Below are 21,635 nucleotides of genomic sequence, written 5' to 3' on the forward strand. Positions count from 1 at the left end.
ATAATAATAAACTTTTTTTCTGAAAACATTTCAAGTTGTGCCTTAGATCTGTAGAACATAAAACAAAAATAAAGGAGGATGTATTTAAAGGAGGAAAACAGTCTTAAGAGCAAAAAAATGACTGAAGTTCTACTCCCCCGTTAAGTATCCAGAATGAAGTACCATTAAGTCATAGAAGAATTCAGAAAAGGGAGAAATTTCTCTGAGTCAAACACTTAAAGAAAGCTGGAAAGAGAGTCCCTGCCTGAAGGTTAAATAGGGCAGCTAGTTGGTGCAGTGGTTAGATTTATTGGGTCGAGTATGAGGAAGACTCATCTTCCTGAATTCAAATCTGGCCTCAGACATTTACTAGCTGTGTGACTCTGGGCAAATCACTAAAACTCCATTTGCCTCAATTTCCTCATCTGTACAATGAGCCAGGGAAGGAAATGGCAAACCTACATATTTAAACCCATATCAGATTGCTTGCTATCTTGGAGAAGTGGGGTAAGCAAAGGAAAGAGGGAGAAAAATTAACAACACAAAGTTATACAAAAATGTATGATGAAAACTATCTTTACATGTATTTGGAAAAACAAAATATTATTGGGGGAAAGGAAACAGCAAGCCACTCTGGTATCATTGCCAAGAAAATCCCAAATGGAGCATGAAGAGGTGGACACAACTGAAAATGACTGAACAACAAAGAAACAGATAAATCAGACCCAAGGAGAAGGATGTGCTCAAGAACTATCTCCAGAAGCTTGTTACAACTTTTGCCAAATATCTGTGAAGATACTAATCACCTAAAAACAATGCATTTGAGAATCATAATCCCTAGCATTTAAGGATACTTGATCACCTTTCTTATCCAAAGGCTCACAGAATTTCTTCACTTTGGATTCCTGGCTTCCAACTTCTTACTTCTGTTTCTGATCCATATGTATCATCTTCTATCAGGAGATTATCTATATATTATAATTTCTTCTTACTATCAAGAGAAAAAAAAAAAGAATATTTACAGTTCCTGGATTTCTGAGAAGAAAATAAAGGATAAGGATAAATACAGGTGTGCCAAGATGGCATGTAGGTTGCCAAGGCTTCTTCCTTACTTCTTGGGAGACATTACTGCTTTTTGAGTAATATCATCCTTCTTCAGAAACAAGGTCAAAGTTCTCCTCAGGTGCTTATGCTACTAAAGAAATCTTTGGAAAACTCTATTATATCCTTTCCATAATCTTCTTCTGAATGGCATTCATTCTTTCCTGTCCCAGAGGTACCTATTATTCTCAAGACTCTCTAATCCCACTCACAATTTAAACCACCTTCTCAGTGGAAATAAATTCAGTTGAAATGATCAGAAGAAAAAAAAAAAAAAAACGACAAACAAAATTACATACTGTCCACAGTGAAGTTTCTTGAGGGCAAGTCTACATCTTTTTATTTTTTCCTTGAAAAGAGCTAATATACCTAGCACAGAACATACACTGTACAGAATAGATACTAAATAAATGACTATTAAATCTCTAAATGAAAGTCTTCCCCAGAAACAGCTGCATTTCAAAAAGGCCTCTTGAATTGGTGAGATTTTGGGCAGTATAGCAAAGAAAAAAAGAGGATTATAGGCAGAATAGGCTGTGAAACTTTCCAAAGACTTTCTCCCCACAAATCACACAGGTCTTTAGCTCACCATTCTACCACCATTCCCTAACAACAGTCCGTACATATTACTCTACATTTTCTGGAAATTGGTATCTATTCACTGATATATCTCAAGTAAGCTGTAATAAAAGGAATCAGAATCTTAATATGTCATTTGTGAAAGACTGACAAATTTCAATTAAGGATGTTACAACTGTGACAGGAGAAGTCCTAAGTTCTAACTTCTATAAAATTTCAAAGTTAAACTAAAAGGTTGAAGAGGCCTACAGTGAAAATGGGCATGTTATGCACTCACTAAACATCACAAATGGAGCAAAGGGGTTGAGCTAAAGGATGAAATCACTTTGTAAACCTTCAAGTACTTATATAAATGTGGCCTACTTATTATACCATAAACCAAACATTTTAATCAATAATATTTAATCTTCAGATTAATACAATAAGGTAAAGACAAAATGATAAACCACAGAAATGTACTGCATTCTACAAAATACTTTGATTTTTCATTCAATCTATGATAGAAATTCCCTTCAAAATACAGCTCTTAAGTCATTCATGAAAATTCATCCAAAGACTCTGGCCCATGATATCCTTTACATCCATCACTGAGACTCCACTCGGATCCTTCCTCTAGGTCACTTGATAATATACGCACATCAAGCTATTATCTCTTTCTTGCTATGTGACCCACCAACTTGCTTTTCTGATTATATAGCTTCTTTATGCAACTGTTATGTCATGTCTTATGAGCAATTCTCCACAGGTAATATGCTGCTGCCTACTTAGGTTCTGAATTAACATCCAGATGACCTGCATTATGGTACTCAATAGTTCAAAGCCATGTAAAAATAAATGCTTGTTGATACAGCATCGAAATATTGGTGCAGAAAAGATGGCTCTTTGTTTTAGAAAGAGTCTTATGGTCATTAAAAGTACAGTATATTAAAGCAATTCCATACATTATCTAACTTCTATTCAATCCTCAATACAGTTCACTCTTCTGCAACATCTGGTTTAGAAGCTATGTATTGACAGACCAGCTCTATGAGTTAATCTGAACAGGGTGTCTTCATCTGATTGGGATTCTTCCTGTGAAAATAGGTCAAACGCTTTTGAGTGCTAATTTACTACTAATTAACTTGGTCAAGTTAGTTTCTCTTAGGTGGAATTCTAGCACTTGGCTTTGGTACCCTTTTATATTTTCTCATTGACCATTAAGAACTGATATGATACCATTATTTGGAGAACTGCACTGTCAATGATTGCTGCTGGTGTGCATACTTTAAAAAAAAATTATATAAACCAGTACTGGATATATGGGGGCAAGAAGCAGAAAGATTTTTAATTAACAAAAGATTCTTTCCTTTACAAAAAGAGTTCATTTAGCTAATCTGTGAAATATCTAAATACAGATTATTGAGTACTACTTAAAATGAGGTGAGGATGTGGAAGACTGAGATTTAGAGTGCAGAGATTTTGAAGTTGTACATCCCAGAGTTCTTTTCCTGAGGTCTCTGGGCAAATTTCAAAGAGGTCCATGAACTTGGATAAGGAAAAAAAGTCCAGTTCATTTTCATTTACTCTAGGTTTCCTTTGTAATCCTATGTCTTTTATTTTATGCACTTAAAAATCTTATCTGGATAAGCATTCAAGACACCAAAAAGTTTAAGAAGCCCTGGTCTAAACCCAGTTTTACAGATGAGTAAACTGAAATTTAAATAAGATAAGTAGTTGCCTACGGTCAAGAAGAGGATGAACTCTTCTTTCCTTATGGTTTTTTGGTTTGAGCATATGAGAATGTTTCTTTTCTAAGATATTCCTAAGGATCACTGCTTTGTTATCTAAACATTAAGAGTCATAGCGGCACCCAGATTCTAAATGTAAAGAACAAAAGCTGAGCTATCTTCGGCAGGGTGATATATATGTCAAAAGAACAATAGAGATTGAACTTGGCAAACCCTTAAAAATCACAGGTACAGTTTAAAAGTCCCATCCACCACTCACCAGCCATGTGACCTAGAGCAAATACTCCCCTCCTGGCAGCACTATTCCTTCATTTATAAAATGAGGAAGTTGAACCAAATGGTCTTGAATGTCCATTCCAACTTGAATAGTTTGTGATTCTATGATTTTAAAAAATTAACCTGATTATCTTTAATTTTTAATATCATATAGGCTGCTAATTTTACTTTACATGATTTTTTTCATAGCTTAAGGAAGGCTTTCTAATCTCATTGTGTGTAATTTTTTTAATAGGTGTTTATGAGGATTGTTTTTTGTAAAGTCTGAAATTTTCACAACTATTGACAATAGCTTTATGTTATTTTAGATTACATATATCTAGCTAGTATCTAGCTAGTTTTCTGTATTTGCTATTTCTTCATTAATAAACTTTAATGTACTACCAATCCTCCCAAAATTAAAGGATCAATCAAACATTTATTAAGGCCAACTATATTCTAGTTTTGTAGTAGGCACTAAGAATACTAAGGCAAAAATTAAACAGCCTCTCCCCTCAAGATGCTTATATTCTATTGAGGAAAAAAAAGTACACATATGAGTTATGAAATGCATAAAAAGCCAATTACAATGTAAATTCCAGGTTCTACTGCAAGATCAGGAAAGAGCTGGTCTAGAACCTTCAAGTATTTTTTTTTTGTTAAAACTCCTTAATGTTTCACATTCAGTCCATTAGCAAGTCCTGACACTAATTTCTCTGTAACATTTTTCAAGTAAGTTTTACTTCCAAAATCACAACCTAATCTATAACTCTAACTGATCAAGTAAATGCTGAAATTATATCACAACTACACTAAAAATTCTAGTCCAAGTTCAATCTAATTGCAAACATGTCACTGTTTCATAGCTGATTTTCCCACCTCCAATTTATCTTACACTTAGAAAATCATTTTGCTCAAAACATTTTGATCATATAATTTGCTTCTCAAAAGATCTCAAACATAATTCAAACTCTTAATTCTTGGTTGCAAGCCTCTTTACTACCAAGCTCCTCTTTTGCTTATGCCTTCCAGTTTCTATTACAACCCAATGCATATTCTGTTTCTAAGTCTTACAATCACCACAAATAATTGGTTTGATTTTCCCTTGTAAAATTTTGGTCATTTTCCCATTAAAAATTCCCACTCTGACAAATCAAATCCCTCTTCTTCTGCAAAACACTAAACAAGATGAAACTCCATTTGGCTTATCACAATCACCTGGGCAACCCCAACACTTCTGCAGAGTTCTCCTTGGTTACATGTACCCAACCTGAGTAATATTTGTCACTATAAAGCCATTTTTCCCCCTTCCCCCCAGACAATTGGGGTTAAATGACTTGCTCAGGGTCACACAGCTAGGGAGTGTTAAGTGTCTGAGGCCACATTTGAACTCAGGTCCGCCTGACTTCAGGGCTGGTGCTCTATTCATTGGCCACCTAGCTGCCCCTACAAAGCCATTCTTAAATGTCTTAGCCAGAAGAGTGCTACAAGTGAGCCCATAAAGTTAAAAAAAAAAAAAAAAAAAAAAAAAAAAAGGTCCTTTCTTTATACATTTTAGCACAGACCTAAGCCATGACAGAAGTGGGAAAAAAAGAACTTTAAATCTGTAATTCTTTCTGATTCCAAACCTATATTATAGTTCTTTTAAATTCAAAAACTACAACTCAAAAAAATTTTATGAATTTTTGCCCCCAGTAAAGATTTTTTTAAAATAACTGAACAGAGGGTCATATATGTACATATATATGTATCTGTATTCATATAGCTATATGTGATCCCTCTACAGAACAAAAAATAAAAATTGGGCCTGTGATTTAATGGGTAAAACAATCTTTTAAAAATACTATTAATTTTAATCTCATCAATCTTGCAAAATTTATTACTACTACAGGCTGAATGGGCAGGTAGGTGCTAAGCCTTGTATCAGGAAGACCTATAAAAATCCAGCCTCTGACACTAATTAGTTGTATGACCTTAAGTCACTTAACATTGTAAAATGAATAAAGGACCAACCACTTTAGTATCTTTGCCAAGAAAACCCCAAACTAAACAGAAATGAGTTGTAAACTGCATATTATAAGCACTCAATGGTGCAGCTAGGTGGCCAGTAGACTGAGTGCTAGATCTGGAATAAAAAAAGATTGAAGGTCAGATCCTGACATTTACTAGCTATATGACCTTGAGAAAATCATATTATCTAACTGCTTCAGCACCCTCATTTGTAAAATGAGGGGGTTATACTCACAACCTCTAAGGTCCTTTACAACTCTAAAGTTATAATCCTGTTAAATATTTGTTAACTGATTATACTGATTCAACCTATTAATCAACAATTCTTTATTAAGCTTCTATTATGTGCCTGGTGCTATGTTAAGCACTGGAATATAGAGAAAGACAGAAACAGTCCCTGTACTCAAGAAAGATAATACATAATGGGGAAAGAGGACAAGGAAGGGAAGAAAACACAGAAGCAAAAAGCAAAAAAAGGGATGAGAAGGAAGGATATCCAGCACAGAGTCAAGAAGAAGACTCACAGAGGAAAAAAAAAAAAACATGAAGAGATGGCTGCACTGAGCCCTTCCTTAAATGGAAGGCCTGAAATGAGCTCTTCAATGTCCACCTGATAACTCCTCCAATCAAAGGAGGAGAAGGATCGCAGGGTCAGGGGATATTGAAGTGAGGTCAGTTTTAGAGTTGATATAATTTTGCAGGAAGATGAGTTATTGCAGACAATGATGAAAACCAGACCTTATTTTAGGTACCACCAATCACAGATATTAAATGTGGTTATGGTTAAAGATAAAAGTCTCATAGAATCTGAATCAATTTTGTTAAAAGATGTATACTGCTATCTTGTTTTTATATCTTCTTCATTTTCCAAAACAACCCCTTTTCCCCCAAGCAGAGTTACACCCCATAAATAAAAGAGAAAGAAGTAGTTCCGCAAAATCAAGTAATTGTTGAATCCAGCAGCAATGCAGAGTTATACACATCAACACTTCACCTCTGCAAAGAAAGGGAGGTATGTTCTTATATCTCTTCTTCAGGGTCAAGTTTGGTCATTATAATTACATAGCATTCAGTTTCAATTGTGCTGTTGCTGTATTTATACTGCTATAGTCATTGTGTCCATCATTTATTGGTTTTGCTGCCCATATTCTTCATACTCATCATTTCTTACATCACAGTAATATTCCATTACAATTTCACTATGCCCCCAAAATGAATATCTTTTCCATTTTTTTTTGCCAAGTTGTTATGAATATTTTAGTATTTATGAGATCTTTCCTTCTTTAACTTTCTTAGGATATATGTTTAATGTGATCAGTAGCTTAAAAGGTCTAGACATCCTCACTTTCTTAACATAATTCTACACTGCTTTCCAAAACAGATGGATTAATTCACAGTTCTCCCCAAAGAACATTAATATGGCTATCTTTCTATATAACCTTTTCAACATCATCATTTCTGCCATTTTGGCCATTTTGCTGACTATGAAGGAAAACCTCAGAGTTCTTCTAATTTGCATTCTTTTTCTTATAAGGGATTAGAAGCAAACTTTTATATGGCTGTTAACAGCTAGTCACTGTTCTTTCCTTTGACAAATATTCGTTCATATCCTTTAACCATATATACGTTGTACAATGTTATAGGGTGTTTGATATTTATGAATATACAATATAGATAATTAACACATGTCATTCACACACATATGTATATACTGTGATAGCTAGTTTCTTGGCATCAGCTCCTTATGAGAGATATTTAATATAAAAGTCTTTTTCCCCAACTGAACACTTCTCTTCTTAACGTAATTGTGTTGATTTTTTTTTAGTGCAAAGCTTTTCAATTTCAGCCATAGCTAATTTTAGTTCACATACACACATATACATGTGCAAATTCTCATATGAGATAGCTAGGTGTCAGAATGGATAGAATGCCAGGCCAGGAGTCAGAAGATTCCTCTTCCTAAATCCAAATCTGACCTCAGACATTTACTAGCAGGGTAACCCTGAACAAGTCACTTAATCCTGTTTGCCTCAGTTTTCCTCATTTATGAAATGAGCTGGAGAAGGAAATGGTAAGCTACTCTTGTAATCATTTCCAAGAAAACCCCAAATGGGGGTCACAAAGAATTGTACATGAACAACATACACTGAATTGTCACTGAACAACATACACACATGCACTTATGTATGTGTGTGTATATATATATATATAGTGCTAAAAATTACAAAACAAAGCAAAAAGAATATTTCTTTACCATTAATGAATTTGAATTAAGTATCAGTAACTAAATGCTTATTTATTTTGAAAATTGGCAGAACCAAATTTCATTGTAATAAATTGTGGTTTTGATTTCTAACAAAAATTTCAACAAAAAGTCTAAAATCCCCCAAATGCACATAACAAAATGGGCAATAAATGACAAATGTTAACAAAGCCTTAGAAAACTGGTCTCAGCACAATCCTGGAATATTCTCTTTGTGACAATTCAATTATACATCGTCTCCTAAATGGCATGGCTCTACAGGGAGCCACATTATTAGGAGGCACTTGTAAGAGATGTCTACCTTGATACTAACTTCTCTAACAATAACATCTTTCCCAGACCCTTTTAAGAAGCTTTCTGCTTCAACCCTTTCTATCATTTCATTTATGACATCATAAATGTTTTCCTAGCTTTCCTAAGAGGATCACTTATCCTCATATTCACTTTAACACATTTTTGACTATACTTATTCTCTTCTTCAGTCTTAAAAGAACATACATTAAAAAAAAAAAAAAAAACAAACACTAAATCCTCTCCTCTATAGTAACCTATTTCCCTTACCAACACCCTCAATTGTTTAGCAGGTTTGCATGCCACTCCTCATCCTTGGATCACCTACACCATCTTTTTCTTCTCAGGTTCTAGACTGTTGCTAGAACTATACAGATTTAGTCAACTGTGTAATCAAGTGGTCTAAACCATCAATTAGTAAGGCTGATTGAGCATTAGCAAGGATTTGCTAATTTGATTACAGTATACTGAAAAGTACATTGGGCTTGAAGTTAAAAGGTTTGGATTATAATCCTGGTCCTGCCATTTATTATCTGTAGGAACATGGAGAAGTCACATCTCCAGTTGTCACATCTCTCATTTGTAAAATTAAAGCATATAGCTAAATGATGTCTATGGTCCTTTTAAATCCCATGAACTTCTAACCCAAGAACTTCATAAAATAACTGTTGTGAAGGCCCAGCAAGCTCCCTAATTTCCCTTCCTCCTCATTCTTAGAAGATGATCTGATGTCAAAGGGGGTCATATATCTTCCTGTTCATTTTTACACATCTGCTTCCATCTATTTCTTCATTTTTCCTTATAGTCTTAGAGTAAGAGAATCCCTGCTATTTTCTAACATTCACCTCTCTACCTGTGCCCTTTGTCCCACATTTTTCTCTTCCCTCTCCAATAGCTCTCTTCTGTTCTCAAAATATACAGTAGTTAACTCAATTACCTTCTTTAGTTATCATCCTTTCTTCCTCACTGACAAATTTCTCAAAAGCATACTTTTTATATAAATATAATAAACATAAATATATAAATATATGTGTGTGTACCTCACAAAATCTGTAAGAGAAAATTGTCTTATTTTTTCTTTTCTACAAAAACTTTTCTGCTAATCTCTCTTTCCAGTTCTGTTATCTACTACACAAGATTTCCTTTATCTAACCACTCTATGACTCTGCTTTCTTTCATCTACTTCCATACATATTCAACATTTGCCTTAGAAATAGCATGATGAAGGAAAAAGAGTACTAGATTTGGAGCCAAAGACCTAAATTTGAACCCTGGTCCATTATCACCTGAATGACCTTGAGCACATATAAGAAGTGATCTTACTGTTTCCTTATCTGAAAAATGAGACTGTCACCACTCCCCTAACTGAAGCCCATCTGCTTGGTCAATTAAAACTCAACTGGTCTTCCCTGCTTCCAGCCTACAACACTACCATAAACTTCCTGGGGCACACACTTTACCACATCACTCCTCTGCTCAAAAACCTCCCACAGTTCTCTTTTGTCTCTGGAATAAAACCTAAACTCCTAGACTGGACATCTCAATCACCCATAATCTGGATCTTTGCCTATTTTTTCAGTCTCTCTCTATATCAACCTTCCTAGGCACTCTATGGCTTAACTATATTTTACTCTTAACTGTTCTCTGGATTTGACTCTCTACGTCTTACCTGTATATATTAGCATGTAGTACTTTCCCAATTGAGAATGAACTCCTTCAAATGACTTTTCAGAATCCCTATCTTCCCTCAAGGGTTAAGTGAGATGCTGCTTCCTCTAAGAAAACCTTTTCTCTCTTTCAATCTAAAGCTATTAGAATTCTCTCTCTGCTCAATTTATCTTATCTTACATTTATGCACACAACCCAGGAATAGTTTCATTTTTATCTTTTTCTTCCTAAAGCCTATCATGATAGTTTTTAAATAGTATTTAAATAATATCTGTTCAACTGAATGACATCCAAATCTATATCTCTACTTCTGGTCTCATACAACTCAACTCTTAAGTCAATTTTGTCTCCAGCACATTTCCACTTGAACTTCATCCAAACTCAACATGCTCCAAACTGAGATTATTCTCCCTTCTAAACCAATCTCACTCTCAATTTCTCCATTTTAGTCAACACACTCCCCTTTTCTGATTTACTGAGATCAGAGTTAATTTTCAATTTCTCTCTCACCAATTCCTGACAATTCTTCCTTCCCAATCATCCTTAGTGTTCATCTTTTCCATCTAATTCCATTAACTTAGTCCAGACTCTATTCATTTCATGTCTAAATTATGAAAATACTTCAATGTCTCTGCTTCAGAAGTTTCTTCTCTCTTCCTTTCTTGAAAAAAAAAAAAATCCTAGACTCTTTTGCCAATTTTCCTAAAATACAATATCCCATCATTATACTATCCTTGCTTTAAAAAAAAAAAATCTATAATTTTTCTCTTACTACTGCCTGTTGGATAAAACCTGATGATACTCATCCTAGAGGGAAAAAATGCTACATCAACTGGCCCCTCCTTCCCTATCTTACACCCGAAATTTCCCACTAAATATCCTCTTCCTCATTGAGAACAGTATCCTTATAAACCTGTTCTGTTCTTATATTTGTTTTATGTTTCCCAATTAGAATGCTCTTTCTACTGCAGTTTATTCAAATCCTCTTAAGAATCATCCCAAATTCCATCTCCTTACTAAGCTCTCCTTAACAACTGTAATTTATACTGATCTATTATTTCTCTCAATATCTATGATACCTTACTACACACTTGGGTTACTATTCTATGCAGATACATATTATTCTTTTCACTGTTTCATGCATATCTTATTTACCTCAGCTATAAGTTTGGAAATGCCTTGAAACACAGAGTCTCTTGCCTAATTCTTTTTCTTGTCTACAGCAACTAACAGTTCTAAGTATGTGCTCCATAAATAATTGCTGAATTGAACTTAAAACATACAATATATAGGCATTAATAGCAGCTACTTATCACAGCTTACCATTATAATTAGAAGATTAGGCCTTCTGAGGCAATGCAACTGCAACCATATGTAAAATTTAATGAGAAAAGGAATAATCATCCAACTGGACAGTTAATAGCCCTACTCTTAGGAGACATTTCACAAGCCCTTTATTGATTACAAGAACCAACCTTTGGAACTCTGGATGAAAGATTCAAGGTGCACAAATACGCAGAATGGGAAAAGACAAGGCGGACCTAAGGATATCTGTCATTTTCCTAGGGCTTGGCACAACTGGAAATAAGGGACATCATAAGACTATTCATTGCCGAAGCCAGCAAACATTAAGCTATTTAACTATTCTTAACTTTTATCAGTGGGCAGGAATGTGGTTTGTTTGTTTTTTGAAGTCCTCTTTGTACACTTAGTCCAGCATATCTTACACTTCTGTGACCTGCCAGGATCCTGGACTCCAGAGATCCTTTTCCTTCAAGGAGCAGACTGCTCTGTCACTGGTTCATTCCTTACTCTTCACCCTACAAATCTTTCTCAAGAATAATCAAATTAACATCATCACTACCCTTCTGTTACACTTGAACTTGCTATGATTGGGGTACTAGGCTGCCTCTGGCAAAATTCCCTTCCCCTGCCACTATTCCCCTTTCATTCATTTACAACTATTCATGTGAGTGTCATCCCTCCCAAGTCCCAATCCTACTTTATAGTATCCTTCCATTGTGATGTCAGGTATGTACTTCCTTCTACCTCTTCACCTTCATTGTTAACAAACTGCCCTTCCATATTACACATATGCCTTCTCCTAAGAAATTACTAAGTATTTCTTTTGTCTTCAACTTTCTTTGTACAAGTTGCTTCTGAATAAAATCTAAACTCTGTGAGAATTGGTGCTGTTTTGTTTTTTAATTCCCAAAATCTAGTACAGTGCCAAACATTTAGACGCCATGTGATACAGCTTTTCTGAATTGAATTCAAAACTAAAAAATTAAACAAAGAACTCTAAGGACCCCTGAAATACACTAAGTCAAAAGTGTAATTTCAACCAAAACATCCCAATAATGGCAAATAGGCTCAAAAATGAAACAAAATCCACATATTGATTAAATTACTTAACTTGAACAAAATTGGAGTATCAAAAACATATTTAAGCCAAACTGATTATTTCAAATAATCAAAAAAATAAGGACCATGCACCATCAGCAAAGAATGTGCTAAAAGCTGTGGAAGAGCTGAAAAGATTTAGATGTGTTCCTTACTCTCTTTTAATCTAGTTACAGACTCATAATCTAGTTAGAGAATTAAAAAGTTGTATACATGAAAAGTAAAAAATAATGTTCAAGAAAAAAAAAATGGTACAGACAATGGCTAGAGAAATACTTGTGGACTAAAAGTCAAGAAAATTCAATTCTAATTCTTCCAATAATGATCTGTGGGACACTTTACTTTTCAGTTTCATCAGCCCTATTTGCAAAATTAGGGGGGTGCTCTATATAATCTCTAAATTCTCCCTTTCAGTTCTAAAATTCTACTGTCTAGATTTTAAGAAATGACTGTAGACTCCAGGGAATCTAGGAGGATTTCTCAAAAGAAAAGGACATATTTGAAGGATAGGCTTTAAAGAAAAAGCATTCCCAAAACAGAGAGATGGTATACACAAGGTTGGGAGAACAGTTTAAAAAACAATTTGGGAACTAAGTTTAAGCCTTCTATATTCCGTCACTACTAAAATTAACTTTAATATTCTTCTATGAAAAAGTTTTTTCTCCTTCTCTGAATTATACTGCCCTTCAGTTCTGTGACAGACTAAAGTTGTATTGGCCAACCACCAATCAGTCTAGTTAAACTTGAAAAAGTACATTGGTAGAAGGCTGGCTACCAGTTGATAAATTAAGGAAGGGGGGCGGGGGGAAGGAGCATCGACTCATGTCATCTCCTGTGTGTGAGTGTTGTAATCTTCATCATCTTAGAAATATTGAGATACAGAAAACAATGCTAAGCTATGGGAACAGGAAAAAAAAAAGTGTCGATTCTTTTTACATGATTGGTTCACTGATTGCGTAGTGTACAATTTCAGAATTGCTATTTTCAAGGCGTCTCTTTGACAAGTAAGAGAAAATTGCTATTTCAGAACTATGGTGAACACCATTTGTCAGTGATTTTCCTATACTGTAAACAAGTATGAGTCAGACATAACATAAAAGTCTAGTTTTTAACTGATTCCTTTAAATACTGAGAAAACTTAGTATTCAGGATGCGTGTTCCTTGCCTTGTGTACAGGATCTATAAATCCACTCCAATAAGCATTTAAAGTCATTCAACAAGCCTATTATTAAGAGGTGAGCTATGATTTTAAAATGTTTTTGAAGCATTTTACAAAAACAAACATCAAAATCAATGTGCTCTTGTTTGTGACCTCTCTCGTTTTACAACTTTTCATTATGTAAATCATGCAGTCTAGCTGAAAAAAATTCAACAGGATATGAGGAATTCAAGTCATACTGCTGAATTTATCATTCAAGAAATGGGGAGTTTTTCTTCTTAAAATAAAGTTGTACCGACAGCTATGTTTTTAGTACAAAATTTAAATGCATGAACTCTGTATTCCTGTCTCACCTCCTGTACAAAAGGACCGGCCCACTCTATCATTCGGATAATCTATTGGCCGTGCTTGTCTGCCCGGAGCTCTCTCGGGCGCTGTGGGAGCTGCGGAGGCTGCTAATATGTGGTAAGTAGGCTGGGTATGGGGAGTCGCAGAGGCTGAGGTGACAGGAGCATGACGTCCACATTTAGGAGATCAGAGACCCGTTTGAGTATGGAATGACTTAGAATTCAGTTCTGGATTTTTCTTGCTTTGCCTTTCTTTGTCTCTCCAAAACTCAGCACAGCACCTGGCACATGCAAGCGCTTAAGGAACGCCGCTGACAGAGTTACGGGAGTTCCGTTTGGAGAACTCGCGGCAGCGAGGGACCGACCCCGGAGTAAGGGAGCACACCCTGATCGCAAAGTCGGAGAAAGAGGGCGCGCAGGAAATTGAGGGACGACTGCAAAGTGGGATGCCAGAAAGGCTACGGCGGTCTCAAAACGACGGGCAGGTGGGTGAAAGGGGGAAGGAGGGAAGGGAAAGGGAAGGGGGAAGGGAGGGGGAGAGATAAGCAGCCCATAGGAAAGAAAGGCAAGCTGGGTGCGGTAGGGCCGAAGGATGGAGGGGGTTGGGGGACGTCCACAGGGTGGCTGAGATGTATCTTTCTCCCGGAAAAGAAAGAGGGGATGGGGAGGAATGGGATGCAGAAAGGAAGAGGAGCAGCAGAGGAAGAAAAAGGCGCCCAGAGCTCTCCCCCGTCCCGCGCCCTCCCCCCCCTCCCCGCCCCAGAAGCCCGGGGTCTCCTCCCCTGCCCCCGCCCCCGTGCCCCGGGAAGGATCACACTTTGCTTCTCCCTCCACACTCCGGCAGCGCGGGGAGGCGGGGAGGGAGGGGTGGGCTGGGGACCGGAGCCTCCCAGCTCTGCCCTGGGGGCGGCGGCAGCTGACAGCGGTGCCTCCCCTCGCACACTCACCGGCCGGCAGGGAGCTCCTGGCCGCAGCGGCAGCTGCCCCAGCCCCGGCCATGATCCCCGGCGGACGACGGGGTGAGGGGGTGTGTGTAGGGGGGGGTGTCCGGTCGCCGGGATGGGTCCGTCCGTTTGTCCTTTCCTTTGCCTCGGCCTCCTCCGGGGCTGGGGGAGCGCGGGCCCCGGCCCCTCTCCCCCCGCCCCCAGCCGCCTCTTCTAGCGGCCGCTAAGAGGCTCCAAGGCCGGAGACCCCGGCGGCAGCGCAGCCTCAACTCTCCCAGCCCCCCCTCCCCTTTTCCCTCCCCCCTCCCCTTTCCCCCCTCCCGCTGCAACCACTCGGCATGTGCGGAACCGAACTCGATAGTCCGGGTTCCCGCCCCCACCATTCAGCCGACCAACCCGCCGGCAGTGGATCAACTCTGCTGGCCAATAGGAGACTAGAATACCTTAAGGAGGAGGTGGAGGGAAGGCTGAGGAGTCAACGAACCTTGGTTGGCCCAATGAGTGAGCCGAAGAGGCGGAGTCGTTCAAGTTTAGTTGCAGTACACAGGAAATATTCTAAAGACAAGGTGATTGGCAGGAAGCAGAGCCAGCGGGCAAACGGGGAAGAGGTGGGACCAAATCCTTTAAAGGGCACGCTCCAAGAATGTAGTGTAAGAAACTTCCCAGATTTTTTTTTTTTTTTAAAGCGCCGTATATGCACTAAAGAGTAATGTATTCATTAATAAAAATGGACCAGACTAGGGTGCAGGTGGTAAGGGGTACATTAGGAACGAGAGGATGGAAATTGTGTTTTCGTGAAGTTGGCTAGTGTTGGAGGCAGAGGCTGCTATCTTTCATCCCTATCCCTAAAGGAAAAGACTTCTGGGAAAATCTTTAGGCTCCTAATGCTACTTATGATAGCATCCAGCTGTGGCCTCTGTCGTTGCCCTGTGTCTGAATCACTGCGAAAATTGGCTTTGAGCTACGAGACCCCGCCGAGTTCTAACGGGTCACCTGTGGGAGATAGCTCATCCGTGTCCTGAACCAGGTAGATTTGCCCCAGCAAGCATTTGGATCAAGGCAACCCATACAACAGGCATGCAGAACTTTTTTCTTAAACTGGAAAATATATACATAGATGCGTGTGCGTATGTATCAGCATCTACAACCATCTGGGTCTGCCAATCCAGTGAGTGTACAATCATCGTGAGCAGGGAATCCAATTAATAAATACCGATTGCAGTGAATTGGGGAGAGAGGCGTGTCTTCGAGTAGTGGCGCAGGGACTAGAGATCATGAACGACCCGAGTTTAAGTTCTGCCTCTGCTTACGTGGTGACCCTTGCCAAGTCACTTAATCTCTCTCTGCCCCACTAACGTTTTAAAAGGTGCAGAGGTTGGAACGTTGAGGCAATTTCTTCCCATTAACCTCTCAGGTGCTAGACCTTTTTTCATTCATTTCAGTGATGTCGGTCTAATTTGGAGAGGGAATTTGTTCTTGAAGTTTTGTAAACCAATGAATCACAGGTCCAGTCTCTATTCCTCATCCAGGTGTATAGTTTAGTGTGTTAATAGACAATGGATAACACTGTGTAAGGGCAGATGGATGGACGTAGCTTGTGGATAGAGGAAAATTGTTATAAGCTCAAGGTGTAATGTTTGTTTCTTTATAGTTGTAGTCTTCTGCCCAGTAAGTAGGAGCTTTAAATATGTTTGAATGGTGGAAGACTTGAACTTCAATAACTGCTGAAGCCTGAGGCAATTTACTAACCCATCAGCCTAAGTTTACAAATTCCCCATCTATAATCACGCAGTGCTGAGCATTAAATGTCAGGATTCTAATTTTTTGCATTCTGTATATCTCATCTACATCTATGGGTATTATAGACCTTCCCCCAACCTACCATGGTTACACTAGAACCCTGAGGGGTACAATAGCCAGTCGCTGTCAAATCCATCTCATATAAGAGTTGATTGGAAGAGTAAACTAACATGCTATAGGCACCTGGATATGGGATCTTAAGAACAAGGAGTATTTGATTTTTTCCCTCCTTTGAGGCAATTGGGGTTAAGTGACTTGCCCAGGGTTACACAGTTAGGAAGTGTTAGGTATCTGAGCTCAAATTTGAACTCGGGTCCTCCTGACTTCAGGGCTGGTGCTTTATCCACTGTGCCACCATTTTTCAATGTCTTGATTGCCTGTCAACTCAATAGCACATAGCATATGCTTCATACATATCATGTTTGTGTGTATCATATACACGTGTCTATATGTACACACACACAAAATCTCCGTTCCTCTTCCCCTTCAAGTCACCTTTTTACCTTATTTTACTACATTTGTATTCTAAGTTATTCTAAATAAGTATCTCAATCATCTCTAATCCTTCATACTGCTAAGATATTACTAATCCATGGTTTCCCCTTGCTCATAGTTAATCTTTTCTACCCAGTATTCAAAGCCCATTGCACTTTGGGTAAACAGCTTTATTTCACTCTTCCCAGTCTCTTCCTACCACTACCTACCACCTCTCATATAAGCAGGCTACCATTCCTTAGAAATTGTTCCACATTACAGATTTAAATCCAAATGCCTTTTTTCTTTTAAACAAATGAGGAACCAAGCCAGTAAAGTTACTTGCTTCACAGGTGGGATCCACAGGCAGAATTTGAATGCAGTATCAGGAGATAACCTCAACCAATAAAATCCTTTAAAAAAAATAAAATAAAAGGCTCTTAGAGCTATTACTATACTAAGTATTTAGTAGAGGATAAAAGTTTACGAGAATGCTGAATTTGAGAAAGGGAAGCAAGAGTTTGAATCTGGCCTCAGCTCTTCCCTGGTTGTGAAAGTCAGTCTTCAGCCTCAATATTCTTAATATATAAATGAGGAAGCTAGATTTTCTTGGATTAAGGAAATGCCAGATAATAAGACTTCCTCTCCCAATACAGGCTGACAACAAATGACTTGCCAAGTCATAGCTAGGATGCATCAGCATGGAAGAACTTGAGCCTGGGTCTTCCAGAATTCAAGGGCAGTTGCTTTTTGGTTTCAGGTTGTTACACTATGTAGTCTGCCAATTTAAGGAAAAAAAAAAAATATATATATATATATATATATATATATAGAGAGAGAGAGAGAGAGAGAGAGAGAGAGAGAGAGAGAGAGAGAGAGAGAGAGAGAGAGAGAGAGAGAGAGAGAGAGAGAGAGAGAGAGAGAGAGAGAGAGAGAGAGAGAGAGAGAGAGAGCAATGATAAGCCCTTACTGCACATAACTGGTATTTGGGGGGAGGGATTCTTAATGGTCAGGGTCATTACCTCTTCGTGATTATATTGACAGTTTACAAGGCAATCTGTATTTCTGATTGAAACAAGAAATATATTGATCTTATTTTCTCCTTACTTCCTTAAGCACAAAGCATTGTTAAGGACAATTGCTTCTATACAGTTGCTCCTTTATGTGTAGAAAATGATTGATCAATCTTTGCACTGGTCTGAATTTCAGACTAATATCATCTCTTCAAATTTTGTTAGTTGGTTATGAAAACAATCTCAAGAAACGGTCTTTCTGGCTTTATCCAGAGAAAATGACGTTTTGCTGAAATCATATCCTGCATTGAGAAGTATAGAAATTAAACTCTGGTGTAAAAGTCCCTTCGGAGGCCCTAGTCCCAATTATCAGATAATGTTAGCTGCGATGTCTCAGGCCAAAATCATCTTTAAAATGAAGTAAAGTCAAATTATGTTCCTTTACATCTATTGGGTCTCTTATTCTCTTTTATTCTAAACAGGTAAGCATTCCTTTCCTCCTAGACTCCTTTCCTTAAGGTTCCAAATAATCAGTTAACACAAATATTAGTCCTAGTATTTAAATCCCAGCACCTGTCCCTTCAATAAGCCATTATTCTAACAGAATGACTAATAATGCAGATATATTGTGCCTCATCTTTTCTATTAAGGGCAATTTAATCAAATTAGGCCACCCAATAGCTCTAAATTCTATTCCAAATTGCACAAAAGATATTTAGGATTTGAATATGGAGCTATACAATTAAACCATTTTTTTAAGAGAATGGCAACAGGCTGTAACAAAAAGACCTATCAACTTGGAAACATTCAGTGTTTTAGTTGAGGTTCTGCCATTATAGAAGCAAGCTATAACTTCTGATCCACTTTTCTTAGCCAATGGCCTACATCTCTTTTCTTACAAAGTTAGGAAGTTAAGTAGTCTCTGCTTAGCATAGTGCTTAAACATGTAGTAAACACTTAGGGGATGCTTAAGAATTTGGCTTCTTAGTAATATCAGGCAAAAATCAGCAAGTAATGGAAGTGCTTCCAATTCTTAGGAAGAAATCGATCACTTCACTGCACAGCATTGAAAATTATGGCAAGTAGGTGGCTCAGTTGATAAAGCAAATGGCCTGGAGTCAGCAAGACCTAGATTCAAGATCTTATGATGCAGTCTTGTGACCCTGAACAAGGTGCATTACATGTATGTTTAATCTACAGAAGGGAAATGGCAAATCACTTCAGTATCACTGTCAAGAAAACCCATACGGGGTCACAGAGTTGCACTGGCTGAAAAATAGCAATGTTTTTGCATATTCAAATCTACTTTAAACATCTACAGCAAATTATTAAGTTGAACTTAGTTCATTATGGATTAAATTCTACAATAATAGTTTTAAAGGACAGCTTATAGAAATAATTTCTTTCTGATGTTTAAAATAAGCAGGCAATTAACTGAGGATTTGAAAGTGTTTTTGCTTAAGTTTTGTACTCTTGGGATTTGATCTGTATTTATAGTCTCAGACAAGTCAGTTGCCAAGTCTTCATTTGTGTAGTTAACTACTAACAAACCTAGAGGGTAAAAAAATGAAGAACTAGAAATTATGGGCATAGTTTTTAATTCTCCTTTGATTTCTATTAACATTTCTAGTTTCCTTACATTTCAAAGGTGTGAGGAATAAAGAATTCTACCACCTTCCACATGATATTCAAAATTATTTTGACATTCATTACTTTCTCTAAAGTATTACTAAACTTAATTATCACTAAATTAATGTATTACTAAATTTAAAATGAAGCCTAATCATAACTCAAGATGAAACATACCAGTTAACATTCTGTCTTGTGTGTTAGTATCCCAAGACTAACAAATTTCCATCAAAAATTGATTTATAGTCCATTACCTGATTCTTCAGGTTTTTCCAGTGCCGACAACTTCTGATTCCTACCCAATTCTGTAGCTCAAATCATTTCAGTGATGTAAAATCATATTAGTCACTCCAGAATTTCAAGTAAATTTAAATTTGTGTAAGGCACACATTTCCAGATAAAAAATACTTTGTGAACTAGATTTTCCTAGCAGATTTTGGTTTTTAATATGGTTATTCTGACCAATTCTTTGGATTTCAGAGCAGGTCATTTTAAAACACTGAGACAGTATAAAATAAAACGCATCAAGCAAAGGAATCTTTTTCTCATCTTTGCTAAAAAGATTCAAGTATTAATATCAAGTTGATGAGACTTTTAATCAATTATGCTCCATTTTTCAGTATTCTAAATATCTTCCTCCTGTTCTACAATATCCATCCCTTTCCTCATGGCTCACTGATATTTCATGGCATCATAAAAATGATTTATCAAACCTAAAATTGCAGAGAAAAAGCACTAGACTTCCTGGCTATGTGATATTAAGCAAGTCAACTCAGGGGCTGATATAAAATTGATTATCAGGTCCCTTTCCCTATTACCTCAAACACATCTCCTCCACAGCTCAAAATCCAGAATCTTTTTGCCAGACTGTTTACCTTTTTGAAAGCCAAATGCAATATAGATTTTTTTAAAAAATGGCCATTTTAATAACTTAGAAATTTTCTTTTAGGTTTGAGAAGACACTAAATGTTAAATTACATTCCTTTCTTACGGTGTGATATTAAGTTCAGATTTTGCCTTGTAAACCTAAAAAGTTAAATAATGTACGACATTATTCCAGCCATCTATGAAATGTAGTCAACAATGTGAAATTGGTACCTAATCCAAATTCTGTGCTGGTAAAAATCAATTTTCTACCTAATTGTTAATCAAAGAACCTATATTGCTAAGAGCCAAGTTTTATCTCTTAAGACACAAACTTTCTACAACAGAAATGAGCCAGCTTTTTTTCTTTTCTGAGTAATTGGGGTTATTTTATTGTAAATCACACAGCTATGAAGTGTTAAGTGTCTGAGACCAGAGTTGAACTCAGGTCTTCCTGACTTCAGGGCTGATGCTCTATCAACTGCAGCACTTAGCTGCCCTCCTCCCCCCATTAGCTTCTTATAGTATTAACCACTATCTTAACTCTTAGAGCTCACATCCAAGTTCTGAGCAATGGCTCACATTTATATAGTACATCATGATACTCAAATTGAGGGATGCTATACCAACCATTAAATAATCCAACCTTACTCTTGTAGAATATGGTGAATTTTTACTGCCTTTGCAGTTCTCAAAGTAGAATTTCATTAAATTTCTGAAAAAACAAATATCTAAAATCACCTGGCTTTGTCCATAAGAAATAGACTATTTTAAATAGTCTATGTTCCAAATTAAAATTTTAAAAAATCATTTGACTCCTGAATATTTTCTAGTGAGCTCCTCCAGACCAAGAATTGTCTTTTGCTTTTATGTTCCGAGAACTTAATACTGTGCCTAGGACACAGAAGGCCTTTCATAAATTGTATTAAGTTCCATTCTTTATTGTATGAAAGTGAGGTAGAATTCCAATTAGACTGGGTTGAATACTACACTAGATTATGAGAATGTGAGATTTTGCCAACAATAGGTAGGAAAAAACTTTTTTAAAAACCAATTATTTGAAAAGTATTTTTAAAGCAAGAAAAGTATTACCTTCACATTTATTCATTAAACTAGAGGACCTGACTCT

At 37.1% G+C, this 21,635-nt stretch overlaps 1 protein-coding gene across 1 annotated transcript in view; it reads right to left on the reverse strand.

Annotated features, from left to right (window-relative positions):
• Window positions 1–15,002, reverse strand: part of USF3 (upstream transcription factor family member 3) — a 37,125-nt gene extending 22,123 nt beyond the window's left edge. Inside the window, exons 1-2 of the mRNA XM_074301218.1 lie at window positions 14,730–15,002; window positions 842–970 (exon numbers count right to left, since the gene is read on the reverse strand). The gene's annotated coding sequence lies outside the window, so the exon portion shown is untranslated. The remainder of the gene's footprint in view (window positions 1–841; window positions 971–14,729) is intronic.
• Window positions 15,003–21,635: the final 6,633 nt, after the last annotated feature.

The sequence above is a fragment of the Sminthopsis crassicaudata genome, chromosome 3 (genome assembly GCF_048593235.1).
Source record: "Sminthopsis crassicaudata isolate SCR6 chromosome 3, ASM4859323v1, whole genome shotgun sequence".
Lineage (NCBI taxonomy): Eukaryota > Metazoa > Chordata > Mammalia > Dasyuromorphia > Dasyuridae > Sminthopsis > Sminthopsis crassicaudata.